The 17,505-nt window shown below is 38.4% G+C and overlaps 1 protein-coding gene across 2 annotated transcripts in view; it reads right to left on the bottom strand.

Moving 5' to 3' along the window:
* PTER (phosphotriesterase related) overlaps window positions 1–17,505 on the bottom strand; it is a 58,705-nt gene that overhangs the window by 28,777 nt on the left and 12,423 nt on the right. Inside the window, exon 2 of one of the 2 annotated variants that reach the window (XM_010966796.3) lies at window positions 492–588. The exons of the other annotated variant lie outside the window; for it this stretch is intronic. The gene's annotated coding sequence lies outside the window, so the exon portion shown is untranslated. The remainder of the gene's footprint in view (window positions 1–491; window positions 589–17,505) is intronic. 2 annotated transcript variants of the gene reach the window in all.

Raw genomic sequence — 17,505 nt, 5'->3', positions numbered from 1 at the left:
ACTCATTTACTATCCAAGTGAACAAATTTCTGTTGATGGTCCACCATGAAGAAATTGGAGATACAAAGAGGATTACAACAAAATCTCTGACTATGACGATTTCACAGATTATTCCCTAAAAATAACTGGGGGGTAAGCACATTTAGGTTTAATAATGAAAAAACAAAAACAAACAAACTTCTCCATTCTCACTGTTTTCTTTTGTCTAGGGCACACAGAAATATACTTCAAAAATACTTGAAAGCCAAAATTCATAGTCATAATGAAAGTGACTATGATTTACTGAAACTGAATCTGTTTTCTCTCAAAAGAGCAAACACCTCTCTATTTATCCTCAGTTTACTTTCATTTGTAACACAAATTATGTATTCACCAAGTTTCTATCAGTGACGGCAAGGACTCCAATTCCAGTGCTCTTCATTTCCAAAGAGAAGGGATTTCACTTGGAAAGAAAAAGGGCGATATGGAAAGTGGTACAAACAAACACCTACCTACACAACCAAGAGCAAAACCACGGCCAGAGACGGTGGTCTGCATGGAAGACCAATGAGACACACCCACAGGACGGCCGACAAAATGGGCTGCGAACTGAAGAAAAGACAGTGTCTTTCAAAGGTCTCCCATTGTTCCTTAAAAAGACATTCCAAAACCATTTTCTCCCCACATCCCTTTGAAGGCCTTCTGTGATTTTCTGAGCATCAGTTGTCTCATCTGTAAACTAGAAGAATGCTCATTTCATAGGCTGCCACAAGAATTAAACTACATACCACAGGTGAAAAAGACCTATAAAAGTGTGTGGCACATAGCACACACCTTTACGAAACAGCAGTTTTGTTATTCTGGTTCTAGAAACTACTATGTATTTCCTAGGTTATTTCTTTTCAGAGGAAGTGGTTGATTAGAGAAGAGAGCATTTGGGGGAGCACTGGGTGTAGGACAAATTTGTAATGGGTCTAGTGCATACATAAGACAAGGAGAAAAACAAATCACTGTAGGAGAAAGAAGGATACTGAGTTCTGGGCCAGTTTACTTCAAGCCACTGCAATTATCTGGGACTCAGATGTTTGATATATATTGGCCCACAATGCATAAATGACTGATTTAGACTGTTGGACAGATAACTTTAGGACTTGTGGCTAGTGTGGCCATTAATTTTTGCTTGAGAGTGCTTGTCTGCAAGCCAGACTTCCATCAGCTAGAATAGTTCATGTGGTGGCCATGAAGGAAGATGACATCTGTTTAGAGGTCACCGTGTAGCTGCCAGTCACCACACAGGGCATTATGTTTTTCCATTGATGGCACCTGGGAACTCATCGTTCAATGCCTTATTCCTTGTCACTGAGAGCAAGGCATATGTCGCTAGTTTCTTCAGTTGACGAAATAAAAGTACCATTAATAATAGACTCAATATTCCGTGTGGGTTCATTTGCTCTTTCCTGCCTTCTGGCTGATGGCCTTACACGTGTGTTCCTGGAGAGCCACCAGGGACCAGAAAGTTGGATAAATTGATGAAAAACTATCACTTTTACTAGAAAAGTACCAAACTGCATATTCATTGATACAGATTTGAAAGAGCAATGTTGGTAAGTTTCACGCTCACAAGCTGTGAGTCTTTGTGAAAAAAAAAATCACTTAAGAAATGTCATCTCCTCTGGGAAATTCCTCTAACACTCTCAGGCGGAACTCCTCGGTGCTTCCTATGATCACACACAATGGAAGCCATACTTAAAAGATAAGAAAAGATTAAAGAACGAGCTGTAGCCATCCTCGCTCTAAGCTAGCACATGACATTTAGTGGATAAAATATGCAGGTAGATTTCATAGTCCTGGGCAGTGAGGGAGCCCCTTTTGGTCTATATTCAGCCTGGAACATGTTCTCTTCTCCATCGACAGGCAAGGGGCTGTTAATGGCCTTCCACCACAGAGAGGAGAGTTCACAGAGCAGAGGACAGTAGTGGGCAATGAGAAGCACAGACCACAACTGTGCAAACAGGAGTGACCACCAACACGTAGAGGAGGCTTCAGGCATTTTTTAGAGTGTCCGTGGGAAGCTTCAGCACTACGTATACCTGCACAAAAGGCAATGGGGAAAGAGACAGCCGGAGCTAAAAATACACTTGCCACATGCTTTGTTTTATTTCAGATATGAAATTTGAGCTGTCACAGAGACTGAGGACAGTCTGCAATTACTATTATAGCCTGATCAAAGGAAACAACTCTTCCAATTCCAGGGGTTATGGAATCAACAGAAAAAAAAAATAGAACATAGAACTTTATAGAGAACAAAAAGACAAGAGGAACAGAATCAGAGAACAGCATACCACCACTGAGCTGGAAACCAGAGATAATACGCAAGAGTGGTCTTTTTTGAAAATATATGTGTAAATTAACTTTTGTAAAAAATATAGCAAATTGGCCAAATTGTTGGAAATTGGGTGGTAAGTGGGTAGTTTGGGAGCAATTTTAGTTTCATTTCACTGATATTTTTGTCACAGCTATTTCGCACTTGCCATTATGATTAAGATTTTTCTGTCTACCTAGGTTGAGTATCCATTTCAACTCCATTCACATTTCAGAGAGTCAGACTTCTAGAACTCTGAATATTTGACACAGGAATGAATGGAATTTCTTTAACTGCAATACACTGTCCTGTTTTACAGACATAAGCTCTCTTCCTGCCCCTGCATCTGCTGTACCAGGTCCTAGATCAGGTTGGAGCCACTTGATTTACAGTTTTAGAAGCAATGATGAAATTGTCAAGTTTCAGTTCACTTCTTCAGCAACTGAGTAAGTTCTAAGCTCTGTAACAACTCCCTTGGTCCATTTCACTAATAATAGTTTCCTTTCCCTGATCAAACTCAAACTGATAAAAAAAAAAAATGGGAAGGCATTTCAGAGTTTTATGCAGGAGAAAATCTGATCTGAGTAGCCTGGCAACCGAGTGGAGAATGGACAGAAGGGGGCCAGGGTGCTTGCAGAGACCAGTGGGTGTTGCTAGAATCTAGACAAAAATCCGGTGGTGGTTTAGTCTGAGATTAATGCCAGTGGAGATGGTGAAACAGCAGAAGCAGTAAGAAGTACAGCAGATGGAAGTTTCTAACTGGACTTGCTGGTGCTATAAAAGTATTCCCCAAATAAATGGGATCCTTAGAAAAAAGTGCTGTCTGATGGAAATGTGTGGGCACTTCTGTTTTTTCATGGGTTACATCATACAGAGCGGCAGACTCCACAAACACTGCACTTAAAGCTGACATTTGATTTGTGACCAAAATATTTTTAACACCGCATAATACTCTTCAAAGCTTGTTTGAATGCTTCCATCATGTGCAGGTATCAAGCCTTTGACACACCTCCTCTCAAACAGCACCAGTCAGATGGCTGAACAACAGTGACAAAGAGTTTCCTCCTTGCACACATCACCACATGTCCATTTGCTCAAATATTTATGGTTAAATGGCTCTACTGCATGGAGAGTTATAACTTTTCATATTAAACAATGTTAAAAAAATCAATAGTCATGCCTGAATCAAGAGAAAGAAATCCAGTCACCTCAGGACACAGAGCAATAATGGGACCCTGCAAGTTCTTGAAACTGTGATGTAAATAAATCAAAATCACTCAGATACAAATGAACAACTTGTATCTTGAATTCAGAGGAAAGTGGTGGGTTTCACCCCATGCTTTTTTTTGTTTTGTTTTGTCTCTTTGATTAAGGAAGTAACAGAGACAAACTGAGGATATTTCCAAATTTCAAACAACAAATATGAAGATGGTGGCAGCGATGTACCCAGGAAGTGACATTCCTAGAAAAATGGGGTCACAAACTGGTGTGCTTAGGAAAGGTGCCTTCCACTGGGCCAGCTCAGCCCATCCCTATCCTGTCTTCCTTGATGTGAACAGTTGATCTAAACTGATAGGTCAAGTCATTCAAACGATTATTAAACTCAAATCACATTGGGCTTCTTGACTGAAGCGATGGAGTTTGTGTCTTAACTGACTCTTCAGTTTAGTCAAACATGTGCTAACTGGTCAACCCTTCAAGTCTGACACACACACCATGGCTTTGGTAAATCATACTACTGGCTTCCTGAATCTGTTATCTGTTTAGTCAACAAACTGAAAATGTTTTCTCCTTGGTAAAAGAAAGGGAGAGAGGAAAGATGTGGGGTAGGGGAAAGGGAGAGACAGAAAAAAGCAGTATTTCTTTCTACTCAGAGCAAAAGGCAATATTGCTCACTACTTATTGTAGTAACATAAGTAGTAGTTGCATGATTTTGGCAGAATGCTGTCTGCTGGGCTGAACTGACTTTGTTTTTCTTCATTTGGAAAACTAAGATCTAGCTCCTCATAGCCCTTCTCATTCTCAGAAGTAGGTTCCACACTCAGTGCTGTAAGAATGTATGATATACAGCCACTGTGGAAAACAGTATGGAGGTTCCTCAAAAGACTAGGTAATAGACTTACCATATGACCCAGGAATCCCGCTCCTGGGCATATATCCAGAAGGGACCCTACTTCAAAATGACACCTGCACCCCAACGTTCATAGCAGCACTATTTACAATAGCCAAGAGATGGAAACAGCCTAAATGTCCATCAACAGATGACTGGATAAAGAAGTTGTGATGTATTTATACAATGGAATACTATTCAGCCATAAAAAACTGACAACATAATGCCATTTGCAGCAACATGGATGTTACTGGAGAATGTCATTCTAAGTGAAGTAAGCCAGAAAGAGAAAGAAAAATACCATGTGAGATTGCTCACATGCAGAATCTAAAAAACAAAAACAAAACAGAAACAGACTCATAGACATAGAATACAAACTTGTGGTTGCCAGGGGGATGAGGGGTAGGAAGGGACTGGGATTTCAAAATGTAGAATAGATAAACAAGATTGTACTGTGTAGCACAGAGAAATATACACAGGATCTTGTGGTGGGTCACAGCAAAAGAGTATGTGACAATGAATGTATGTATGTTCATGTATAACTGAAAAATTGTGCTCTACACTGGAATTTGACAACATTGTAAAATGACTATAACTCAGTAAAAAATGTTTATATATATATAAAAAAGAATGTACAATGTAAATTTATTTATTTATTTTGCTAACATACAATCTTGGAAGTGAAACATACACCAAGTTACTGGATACAATCGCAGTCACTTCTTTTTCTTTGTAAAGAACTCTGTGCAGTGAAGTTAGTTCTTAGCTTATTAGAGACGGAGTTTTTTTTTTTTTTCTCCCATGGATTCCTAGCAGTAGATTGTCTCCTGGAAACTACAATATTTTGAGCAAACTGCACAGCTGGTCCTTAATGGCATTTAGTCGTTAAGAATCTTAAAATTTGTGTTACTTTTAATTCCTGGCAAATCAAATGAATGTCTTAACCACACAATATTCCTCATACAATTTCACTTGGGAGGCTGTTCTTGAGGTGGCTTGGTTTAGTTGGAGGAACAGTAGAGTCAGAGTCCAAAGCTCTTGGCCATTCCACTAAAAAGCTGTGTGGCTTTGGGTAAGTAACCTAACACTCTGAGCCTGTTTTCCCATCTGTGAACTTAAGGGGTTGGACTATACGACATCCTGTTTCTGTGATATCCTTTAATTTGAAATGGATACTACTGACTTCCTATAGACCATTATCAGTGAAGGTTGTACTTTAAGAACAGTTTTAAAAATGTATATTTTATATACACGTGCATACATATATACATCTATGCATGATGAGAGAATGAATGAATTTCATTCACTGAAAGTCAGTTTCATTCATTAACTATGAGTGAAGTCTGTACTTTAAGGATGGTTTTAAAATACACATTTTATATACATGTGAATACATAGATAAATGGAGAGAGAGAGAGAGAATGAATGAATGAATGAATGGATGGATGAATTTAAGTTTCAGCTTAATAGAGAACTCTCCAGGGGGCTAGGAGGCTGGGGTGGTTTGAAAGAATCTTGAACTTGAAGTTCTGGCTACAGTGTTTTCTACCTGTGTAATTGTGGAAAAAATTTAAGGAGCTGGTCTCCTCACTTAAAAGTTGGAGTAATGTCTGCCTGATCTACTACATAAGATTTGAAAAAAAAAGAAGCAAATAAGAAGATACCTAAAAGCTTTACCTAAATTATAAAACACCACACAAATGCTCTGAATTTGCATTATTTGCCAAACTTTGAACTGAGTATCCTCAGGCCAATGAACCTAAACTTATTCTTTTAAAAACTAACAGTAGGGGTCGGAGCTAATGAGTCCAACTGAGGCTGTAATCTGTTAGAAAGGAATTCCTTCACTTGAGGCCCAGGATGGTTAAAAGCAGACTGAGCACTGCGATTGACATCACAATCCACTGACTTTTGGAAACCACCCACTGAAGTGATTACAGCCGCGGGGGGTCCTCATCATCCATGGATAACTGGTCCTGGAAATGCCTTTTTGGATGAAGGTGCTTGGTGCAGTGTGTTAGCTGGTCTCCATAGCTGGCTTCAGGGAACTGTGCTTTCCAGGATTCACATCCTTGTGAAGCATCCTTCCAGGCTGAACCTGAGCTGGTCAGAATGTGGAGGCAGTGATGCTGCATCAGTGTGCCATCCACATTTTTGGAAGGAGCCTCTGCTTTTGTGTTTTGGGAAATCCTGAGCTGCATATATATGTAAGTCTGGCTACCCTCTCATGTGGAGAAGGAGAGACACTGAGACTATATGGATAGTGGGAGAGAACCCCCCTCCCATCACCTCAGAGCCCCCACTGAGCTCAGCCTTGCGGCCGCCCCTGGGAAGGTACCAAACCAGGAGTGAGTCATCTTGAATATTCTAACCCAGCCAGGATTCCACGTGACTGCAGGCTCAGCTCCAGCCAGCCCAGCAGAGTCTGGCCAGCCCACAGGATCACAGGAGATAATAAAATGGCTCTCATTTGAAACCTGTGTTTTGAAGGGGATGGTTTGTTACACAGAGATGGGTAATCAAAATATGCAGACCAATGCTGAATAAGAAGTCATATTTAAAGGACTTAATTAAGATTTCAAAGTAGAAAAGTAAACTATTATAAAATAGGTCATCATTATAGATACACCCTAATTCTTAGAACAAAAAATTAATTGAGTGCTATATTTGGGTGGGGGAAGGGGCGAATAATTTTTCTGACAAAACTAGGTGATATGACATCCTTTACTTGACTTTTGCATCCCAGTGATGAAAAAGGTTATTTCTGCAAAAATATTTCTGAAGACTTTATCATTTTTTAACAAGGTCCTCTATTAACCAGTTTTATGCTGCTTATTCTCTTGCAGCACTCATCCTGATGTTATCCATGCTAGTTTCTCCTCTTGGGCTGTCCAGGGTCTAACTGTCACATTCGCACTTGGGGTTGGCATGTATTTTAGCATTTCTCAGACATCCCTCCCCTCAACTTCATGACATACTGCATCCTTCTTTAAAGTTTTCGATTTTACTTTGCCATCTATTTGCATCATATCCCTTGATATCTGCGAATTTACAGCAATCAGCAGGCATGAAGAAAGAGATACTCACATGGTAGGCAGGAACAGAAATTAGGATATAAGGAAGTTGGAATGCTTGAGTGGGAACTAGTTTCTGAGCGGTCAGTCCATTAGTGCATAGACTTGGTTTATTTAAGTAACCTGTTCACAGGGGTGGGGGTGGGATGGGGAGAACTCATAGTGAGCATATCATAGAATGAAATACAAAGTATATCCCAGCAATTGTCACAGTGTACTAAATTGATCTATTAAGGGATTGGTCTCCATTTGACTGTGTGCTGTGCGTGTGTGTGTATGTAGGAGGCGGAAGGCGAGCTATTTCTTTTATGTCCTATCCTACATAGTGCCTAGCATTAGATGGCTTCACTTACATAGCACCTGGGAAACCAGACTGAGCTGAAGAGAAAGTCGTTTGTTTATGCCTTAATTTAAAACGAAGTGAAGGAGCAGAAAGTTTGACGTTAAAATGAAGAAAGGAGAATTTACTACAACCCTGTAATTCCAAGAAGATGAAAATCCCCCCTTTTTTTGTTGAAGTTTGCAAGCAGAAAGGGCGTTTAATATCTAGAACTATACTCCAAATCCCAATGGGTTAAAATATCCCATAAATAATTACTTTTTCTTTTATATACAAACAAATTGACAGTCTAGTTTAAATTATGCCTTCTTAGTGAGAAATGAACAGAGCAGGGGCTACAGACATAAAATTCTCATGCCTGCAAACTAAACCTCAAGCATGATGTACTTTTTAAAAATAATTTCCAGCGGATACAACATAATGGAAAACTGTCCAAATTTCAAATAGCTGTCCAAATGTCCAAATATCAAATAACTAAGATATTTATTTGGAATTACTCCTGCCAGATAAGCCCCAAAACATGGTGGCAGAGAAGGGAGTTTGATTTCAATTTTGTGTGAACAGTGCTTATTAATAAAAGCATTTAAAATGTATACATCTTTGAAGGAACTTAGATTTGCAGTGTGGGAAACACAAATAACCATTTGCAATTTTTCATAGATAGAAATCCAGCTTTGCATTTGGAAAAAAAAAAGCTTTCCATTCTAAATGGCAACTTGCAAGGACCTATTGTATAGCACAGGGAACTATATTCAGTTTCTTGTAATAAGCTATAATGGAAAGGAATCTGAATTATATATGTATGTACGTATGTATATATATAACTGAATTGCTTTGCTGTACACCTGAAACTAACATTGTAAATCAACTATGCTTCAAAAAATAAAGTTAAAAGTGACTATAACTCAATAAAAAAGTTAAAAAACATAAAGTTAAAAATAAATAAATAAAAACTATATAAATGGCAACTTAGTCCTAAAAGTTAGCAGAAGTGTCTACATTGTTGGAGATCCAGCAGAATGCGTCACTTGGAAGATGGTTAAAACAAAGCTGGCTCTGTTCACTGACTGGTTTGTGAAAGATGAGTAATATTACATAAACATGGTGACATATGGCCCTCCTATATGTAACCCTGGGAAAGTGCAAATTTGCCCAACTTTTCTGAAAAAGAGTTTAGCCATGTGGAGCTGGAGTTTTAAAATGGTACGGTGCTGCTGGGGGATCTGTCTTAAGGAAATATTTAGTTACCTGTGAAAAATACTTATGCACAAAGATTTCTTTATGGCATTATTTAGAATAGTGACCAAAACATTTACCATTATAGGAATATGATGGAGCCTTATGCAAAGTGGTATAAGAAAATGCTCTTATAACATGTGAAAAAATACAAAACTGTAAATTTATGGAGAGTGTATATAGCTAAATATATGTAGAACTTAACCGGAAATACTAAAATGTATTGTGTATCTTAGGGCAGTAGAAGTAGTAAAGATAGATAATTTTTTCTTCATTACAATTTAATGTTATTTTCCAGTTTTTAAAATGTATGTCTGTTTCATTTATATCAGTGAAAGGGAGAAAAATGAGGAAAGGTCACTCTTAACAATGCCTATACTATTGTCACCTGTGAAATAACAGAATATAGATTTTGAATCCTTTAACTAAACCACACAGACAAAGATTATGAATTCAAGAGCTGTTCCAAATTCTCCTTTATTATCACAGTATTGCTAATTGCCGGTCATGCCTAAGATTTGATATTGTTCATGTGCAAATGCTTCTGATCAAATTACATGCCTTTGCAGTGGCTCACGCTCTTTGACTGGGTCCTTTGTGGGCTGAACTTGACTCTAGTGTTAGACCTGGAGTCCAATGAAAATTTTAGAAAAGGTTCAGCAGCCTGAATAATGTTTATCACAGTCAAGCCACACAAGGACCAAGATCCCATTACTGAATACACTCCCGTGTAGGGTTAGGAAAGTAGGTGGGGGTAGTCAATGAGACATTTCCTAGGAAAGTGTCAGGAATTATGAAATATGGGTCATCATTTATTTATAAGTGAAAAAGAGGGGTATAAAATGGTATACATTTTAACTGAACACACACACACACACACACACACACACACACACACACACACATATAAGGACAAAACCATAAAAATAATCTCTTTTTTAAAAAGGCACGTTAACTGCCAGAAAAACAATTAGAAAGATGAACTAAACACAGTTATCTAGCCGCTGGGCCTCCTTCCAATTTGTTCCCTGTAGACCAGAGATCCTGATAAAACAGAGATTTGATCATGTCTCTCCCTGCTTAGAAAATACTGGGCATAACCTGTAAGGCACTGCAGGATCTAGTTCCTGCCTGCTTCTCCAGTCATTTCACCCCTCACTCCACACTTTCTCTCTGACCCCTCTCCTCCCTGGCCTTCCAGTTACTCAGAAATGCCAGACTCATTCACCTCAAGGTCTTCCTACAGACTTTATATTGTTTCCCTCCTGCGCCTTCCCTGCCACCCCCCACTGATTTTCTGGCTAAATTTTCAACTTGGTGTCATTCCCTCAGAAGCCACCTCTATTTTCAACCTTGTCTGGTCCTGAGGGCACCGCAGATTTGGTCCTAAACACATTCTCCTTGCCCATCCTGGTCACATTACTTCTCTTGAACTTTCTCCCCCAGCCTCTCTGCAACCCCCCAACCCCCCAAATTAACCCATTAACATCAAGCTTCTCCATCCATTAAAACAACAGTTATAATTGTTCTGACAAATATTTATGGAGGATCCCTTAAGTGTAAGATGCTGTGCTCGGCAGGGAGGGCTGTGGGAGATACCCAACATGTCTGCGCCTGTCTCCAGGTCTTTGAAAGTGTTGCTGCCTTTTTTTTTCTTCCCTGAGCTAAGAAGCCCAACCTACTCCTACTCCACCTCCTCAACACTTTTCCTGTCTTGGCTAACTTGTACTTGGCCGTCAGGATGGGGCTTTGGCATCATTTCTAATTGGAAGCTCTTCCTCCTGGTTGCTCAAGTAATCTGGGTAAGATGCCCATTCTAGGTTCTCTCAATAGTTCTGAGTTTACCCTTGAAACTCATGTCTTGTATTCACATCTCTCCATCAGACTTTGAGCTCCTTGAGGGCAGAGTCAGTGTCTTGCTTCTCATTCCTCAGCCCCCCGGCAGTGCCTGGTACATAGTAGTACTTAATTAATAGCTATATGCTTGCTTATTTTAATCCAGCCTTATTCCACAAAGGATTTGAGGTAACTTACACAAAAGGCATGTAACATAAAGCAGGAGGTTAGGAGGTACAGCTCAGTGGTAGAGTGCATGCTTGACATGCTCAAGGACCTGGGTTCAATCCCAGCACCTCCAGCAGGGGAAAAATTTAAATTAAATAAATAAAAGAAGGACACATAACATAAAGAAAACAAATATTAAAGCAGAAGCAGGGAAATTATAAATGGAAGTAGAATTGGGACCAGAAAGGAAGAAGAGGTTCACAGTTGTTAGAAAAGGGCTAAAAAAAATTTCCTGGATTATTTATCAATATATTTCTGATGAGATAATTCTGAGATCATAGCACACCCTTTTGTGGTATGTCACATTATTTCCTTAAATCAACAAGCTAAAATTATTTAAAAGCATGGGAAAATGTTTCCCCCAAAGTTTTGGGGTTGTGGGTTTTTATGCCGTGTTTGTATTTTCAACTTTCCTATATCTTCACCTTCCAAGCTGTCAGAACATAGTAAACCTGCCATTGTAGCATATCCTTCTGCACCCAACACAATACTACCTAGGAATATATATGCTTAAAAAAAAAACACAAAACTTTCCCTAATGAAATAAGAACAAGACTCTTTAGCATATAAAAACAAAATCAAGTGACTATATCTTCAAGGATTTTCCTACCTGAATTAGTAGACACCAATTATAAACCAGGAAACTAAAACTACTTAGTAATTACTGCAGGTGATTCATAGCAGTAACCATTCCTTTACAAGGAATAAAACTGGATAATAACTCTGACAGCTAATTTTTTAAACTTATAGACCATCCACATTAATTTCTTTTTTAACACAGTTTCACTTCAAAATAATTTTCAGAATCCCAGAAAGCCTTTCCATTGTACAAACAGCTATCTACCTAAAAGATGTTTCCCACAAAATCATCTCAGGTTTTTTTATTTTATTTTGAACAGCACACAGTAGACTGTCATAGAAAAGTCTTGACATTTGCTACTCTGCTTAGCTAATTCGGACTTAGAAAGAATCAGTGCCATGTATGTTCTCTTAGTTTGGCAGGCTTAGCCTGTTTGACGCACGAATGGTAGTCTCACAGAAAAAAGATAAAGAGCCAGAGGACTCTTTTTGTCTTGTTCTAGAAACTTCCAAAACATGACCTGTTGCCTACCCGGACACGTGCATGAGAAACGCCACCCATGCTTGAGGAAGAGGAGCCATATATATAACTAGTTTTGTTTTGATAAATGGATATAACTAGTTCCATTCCGACACCCAGAGAAGCGGATACCACCTCTGAGCTACGTTACTTACCGGCAAGAAGCAGATGCCTGAAAAGTGTTTGTTCAACCAGTGTATCCACCCTTCATTTCCACACTGCCGGCACGCACTTTCAGCCAAAAGCAATCTGATGTTCTCATTAGCGATATGGCTTCTGTTAAGGTTTGTGACCAGCTATTATTCTTCTTCTCAAAATATTAAGAAAAGCAGCTTTGATTTTTAGGTTTGAGGGGATAACTTGGGCCTTAAATTCTCAGACCACAGGAAGGTGACATAAAGGAGCCTGCTTTCCAGGCATCCATACATTTCACCTGCGTGCATTTCAATTCGATGTAGCAAATGTTTGCTGAGGATCTACTGTGTCCAAAGGAGGACACTATGGGAAACAAAGATGAAAAAAGAACACTCCTGCCTGTTGGAAGCTGAAGAGCTCCAACACAGTGCCTGAAACATGGTAAGCATCCAATGCGAGATTTTCTGAGTAACATTCATCACACGTATGGGAGAGAATAGGAAGGCTTCCTGGAGGAGGTGGCATTTAGGTGAGGCTGCAGAACCTTAAGAGGATTTTTGCAAGGAGGCATTCTGGTAGCATGAACAAAGGAGGGCATATTTTGGGGTTTGTAAACGGTCTGTAGTGAAAAACACTGACGTGTGCGCTGGCCCCAGAGGATGAGCCCTGTATTAGGAGGGTAATTAAATGGGCAGTGTGAATATAGGCTGAATGTTGGAGACAGAAGGCCAGATGAGTTAGGAAACCAAAGTGAATTTTCATTGTTCCTCTGGGATTTTAAGAGCAGGAGTACATTTCAGGGTAAGGGAGTCCTGGATGAGCACTCTCTCTTTTTTTCCCTTTCTAAATTGCAAATGTATTAAAATGTTAGCTGTGTAAAGTACTTTTCACAATCAGAGTTTAAAAACTACACTGGAAAGTCTTAAATGTTGACCTAAAACAGTGTGACTTGAATACTCATTGACCCTCAAATGTGTTATTTATTGACGGGAAAAAAATTAAATCAGAATACTTAGAACAATTAGAAAGTTCACAGTAATTGAACTCTGCACTTTTAAACCCACAACAATGACCACTATTACTATAACATGGTATGAATGTGTCTTCATAAAACTCACACTGTATCAAGGCCCTAGCTTTCTATATTGCTGGTTTCATTACCTTCAAGAGATTATGGAATATCAGAAGTATGATCTACAATAATAACGCCGTGTGTTTCTCTGATGAGCTCAGGGCGCTCTGTACACTTTAATTAAATCTCATAATGTCCCTGTGAAATAGGCAAGGGATCAGCAGGAGGTGAGTCACTGAAAAGTATCCAACTAGAAGACTGGGCCATAGGATATACTTTCAGAAGAAATCCACTTTTATCATTATTGTACCCGTTTCACCCATGAGGAAATGGGGTTTATTCAGCCAAGGATGATGAGCAATCCCATTTTCACTGAAGGCAGAATACATCCCATAAAAAGGAACCATGACCTCTGAGGCTTCTCCTTTGGGATTCAACCAACACTTATTGATGAATGCCTAAAATGAGCACCAAAGAAAATACACACTGCCCTTCTCTTGCAAAAGAACACAAGACAAGAATCCCAGTGTATCATGATGTATAATCTCTTCACTTTGATTGGCTGGTTTATCAGAAGCTTGGCTGAGTTCTCTCACAGCTGCCTCCCCACCCCCTCCCCACGCTTCCCTCAGCAACAGAGAGATGAGTGGGTACCGGTCTTAAGGAGGTCATATTGGGAGAAGAGCTGCTTATGCTGAAGACGCAGTACAAATGGCAGTGCTAGGAAGAATGAAAAGACTAGAAAACAGAGGAAGTCCTGACTCTTGGTTCTACACCTAGGATATCGGTGTAGATTCTAAAGTCAGACTCTGAAAAACAAACAGATGTGCAGTTACCATAGATGATCTGGCATATAAATCAACTCTACTTCTTAGAAAGGAAGTTAAAGGGCCCAAATCACTTTAGCAGACTACTCTCAATATTCTACCTTCTGACATCCTAGAAAACACAGTCATGGCTCCCAGGGAAACAGAGATCCCAGTTTTTGGGGAAAAAACATTGGAAAAAAAAGACAGATGCTCTCTGTGGTTTTAGGTAATAATTTCTCATCACTGAAGTCTGAAAAACAAATGGAGATACAAATAATGAAATCCTATGGCAATATTTCATTGTAAGATGGTTATGATGATTCAGAATATGCTTTAATATTATCATAAAAGTGGAAACACAAAAATCACAAATGTTGCTGAGAATTTGTGGACCCTCAAGTTTGAGAAAAAATGCTTTAGAGATCATCTTTAGTAATGGGTCTAGGAAAGAAGGCAAGACAGCAAATTTTGCCTGGTCCTAAGAGAGTGTGGCACGTGACACAGAAACATCTTTGGGGAATGACTAGTATTTGATGTACTAAAATAGAGTAACAAACAGCTTATTTCTACTCCTGAAAACTGATTTACAACAATGGGATCCAGGGCAGATCTGTAATAACTACATGTGTGACAGAACAATAATCACTCTTTCCCAATCTTTAGGATGGCAGAAAAAAAAATGCTCTAGTGTAATTCTAAATTCTCTGGATAACAAGACTCCTAAAATTAGGAAAATTCCCTACAGCCAAGTAATAAAATTTTAATTGAATAATCTCTAGTCACGTATATGTATTTAAATCTAAAAGGAATGTAATATGCTTTGATTTCCCTCATACAAATAAGGTACCCTAAAAGACTTAGAAAGGTTGTCTAGCATTATATTTTAACTTGGTACCTCAGTCATTGCTATTACTTGGTTCCTAAGAATTCACAGAAAGTTATACATTTTAAATGTTATGATTACAACTATTAATCTGTATACTTGTACAATTATGAGAGCAGAAGTTTCCTTTCCTTGCAGTTCTAACTGTACTTTAACAATAATGAGGTTATGCCCAAAGGACATAATTTTAATCTCTTCTTTGGATTAGATTTATATTTACAACTTTAATACTTTTAATAAATTTCTTAAATAAAAAAGACATTTTTAACTCAAATTACAAGTCTGCTAAAACACATCAAATGATTAGATGTATCTAAATAAGGCATGCTTTTGAATTTAGATCAGTTGTTTTAAAGCCAGTAAAATAAATATTTTTATTAATATTAAATATTAAAATGTATAATATTTATAATTAAAATATGAACACTTACATTAGTGTTAAGTACTATGTGATCTCAGAATGTTTGAGTTGGGAGGGACTAAGGAGATCATTTAACTCAAAGGCTTCAATTTTAGATGCAAAAACTGAATCCTAGTCTTTTGAAGGCCAGATAACCTAGAATAGAACCTAGTCTCTCAGTTGTCAATCCAGTGTTCCTTTTATTTAACCACATAGGTGTTTACTATAAACATCACACTAAGTTATACTGGTGGCTATTAAGGTGGAAGTGCTGTTCAGATGGGACATCCCTCATTTGCCTAAGGAAGAAACTACAATTATCCAGGACCAGAAAATCTAAGCCCAAGTTCAGTGTGGACTGCATGGCTTGAAGCAAGACATTTAAGTGCGCTGTGCTTTCCTTTCCCTAATTTTAAAAATAAGAACCCGAGTCACTGAAATTTATCTACCTAAATTGGTTGTTGCAAGAAGTGGTAATAAAAATAACCATAAGGCATACAGCCTGAGTGTGAACTAAATACTTAATAACAAAAAACTCATCTCAACTATATTTAAACCAAGGAGTAATAACCACTTTGAGTCATAATTAGGAGGGAGTATGTATTAGCTCTTGTGTGTCCTTATGACATCTGAGCAAGCTAATGCAGGGGTGTATCTAACAAGTTCAGTAGCCCCTAAATTTTCCTAGTTTTTCATAATCTATCTTTATGTTGACCTAAGCCATACAGTAATTATCAATTAAGAACAAGCTAGAACTCTATGACTTATCAAATGCACTGTTCATCACTAAGCAGAGATCAGTGTTAATGAAGTACGTACAGCGTTGCTAAGATTCTGAAAAATTTACTATAGACCCATCCTGTAACTGACATACGCACAGCATAAACCCTGCCAAATACTATTCCCTAATAGCAAAATATAGTTTCCTGGGTGACATGTAAAATTGTCCAGCTTGAGCTGACCTTTAAAAAACAAGCAAAAACTTATCAACTGGATTCTCTTGGCTAAGAAATAGATCTTGCAACTTGCAGGGATGGCGAGAATTAATAGGCAGGCCTTAAGGTATTATACAATACAAATTTTTGAAGAAAAAATGTATATACTATGCATGGAGAATAGTCTGAAAGAAAAGAAAATGCCCAGGGGTGCTAATATAGGTCATTTCTAAGAGGTAGAATTTTTTTTAAGGTTTTCCTTTTTCTTCCTTTTTCTCCTTTGTGCTTATCTGTTTTGTCTGATTTTGAACATGGATTAATTTTGTTGTATTTTTTAAAAGATTACTTACAATGGAAAGAAACTGCTTTATCCTCTTGTGTTGAGGGAGGTAAGGTACTATTATGTCCAAAAATGAAACAAGGAGGCTTACAATGTTAATGATGGCAGTGATAGGATGGGAGGTGTTTCCAGGGTTCTTGTGTCCTGATACAGGTTTTGGTTACTTTAGAGGCCAGCAGAGGGGGAGAAGGTTTGGGGAGGCCACTTTGAGGTGAGCGTTCACCCCTAGTAAATTCTAAAGGGCAGAGTTGCAAGTGGTTCTAACCATTCCTAAGCCTGTACTTGGCATGTATCCCTTCCCACCATTTTCATTTCTGGACTGCATGTCTCCGTCTTAAATTTAAACAAGCGTTGCTTTCAATGTTTAATTACAATTTAATGGAAATACTACTTGCATTCAAATTAGCTTTTAGTTTTCACATCACGAATGTGCATCCAAGTTATTGTGTCATTATAATCTCATGTTATAATGGCTTCATAATGCAAGTCCCTGCAGAGTTGAATTAGTAGTTTCCTATGGTAATCACCCATCACTATAATATCATAATCACATAAGCATAGTCCCCACATGCTTCCACTGCAATCATTTTGACACTGTAAGAGCATTTTAATAGTATTAGCATAGATTCTCCAGAGAAATCATCTCATTGTCACTGCATTACCACAG

The sequence above is a fragment of the Camelus bactrianus genome, chromosome 35 (genome assembly GCF_048773025.1).
Source record: "Camelus bactrianus isolate YW-2024 breed Bactrian camel chromosome 35, ASM4877302v1, whole genome shotgun sequence".
In the NCBI taxonomy this organism is placed as follows: Eukaryota; Metazoa; Chordata; class Mammalia; order Artiodactyla; family Camelidae; genus Camelus; species Camelus bactrianus.
This window is presented reverse-complemented; position numbering and strand designations above follow the sequence as displayed.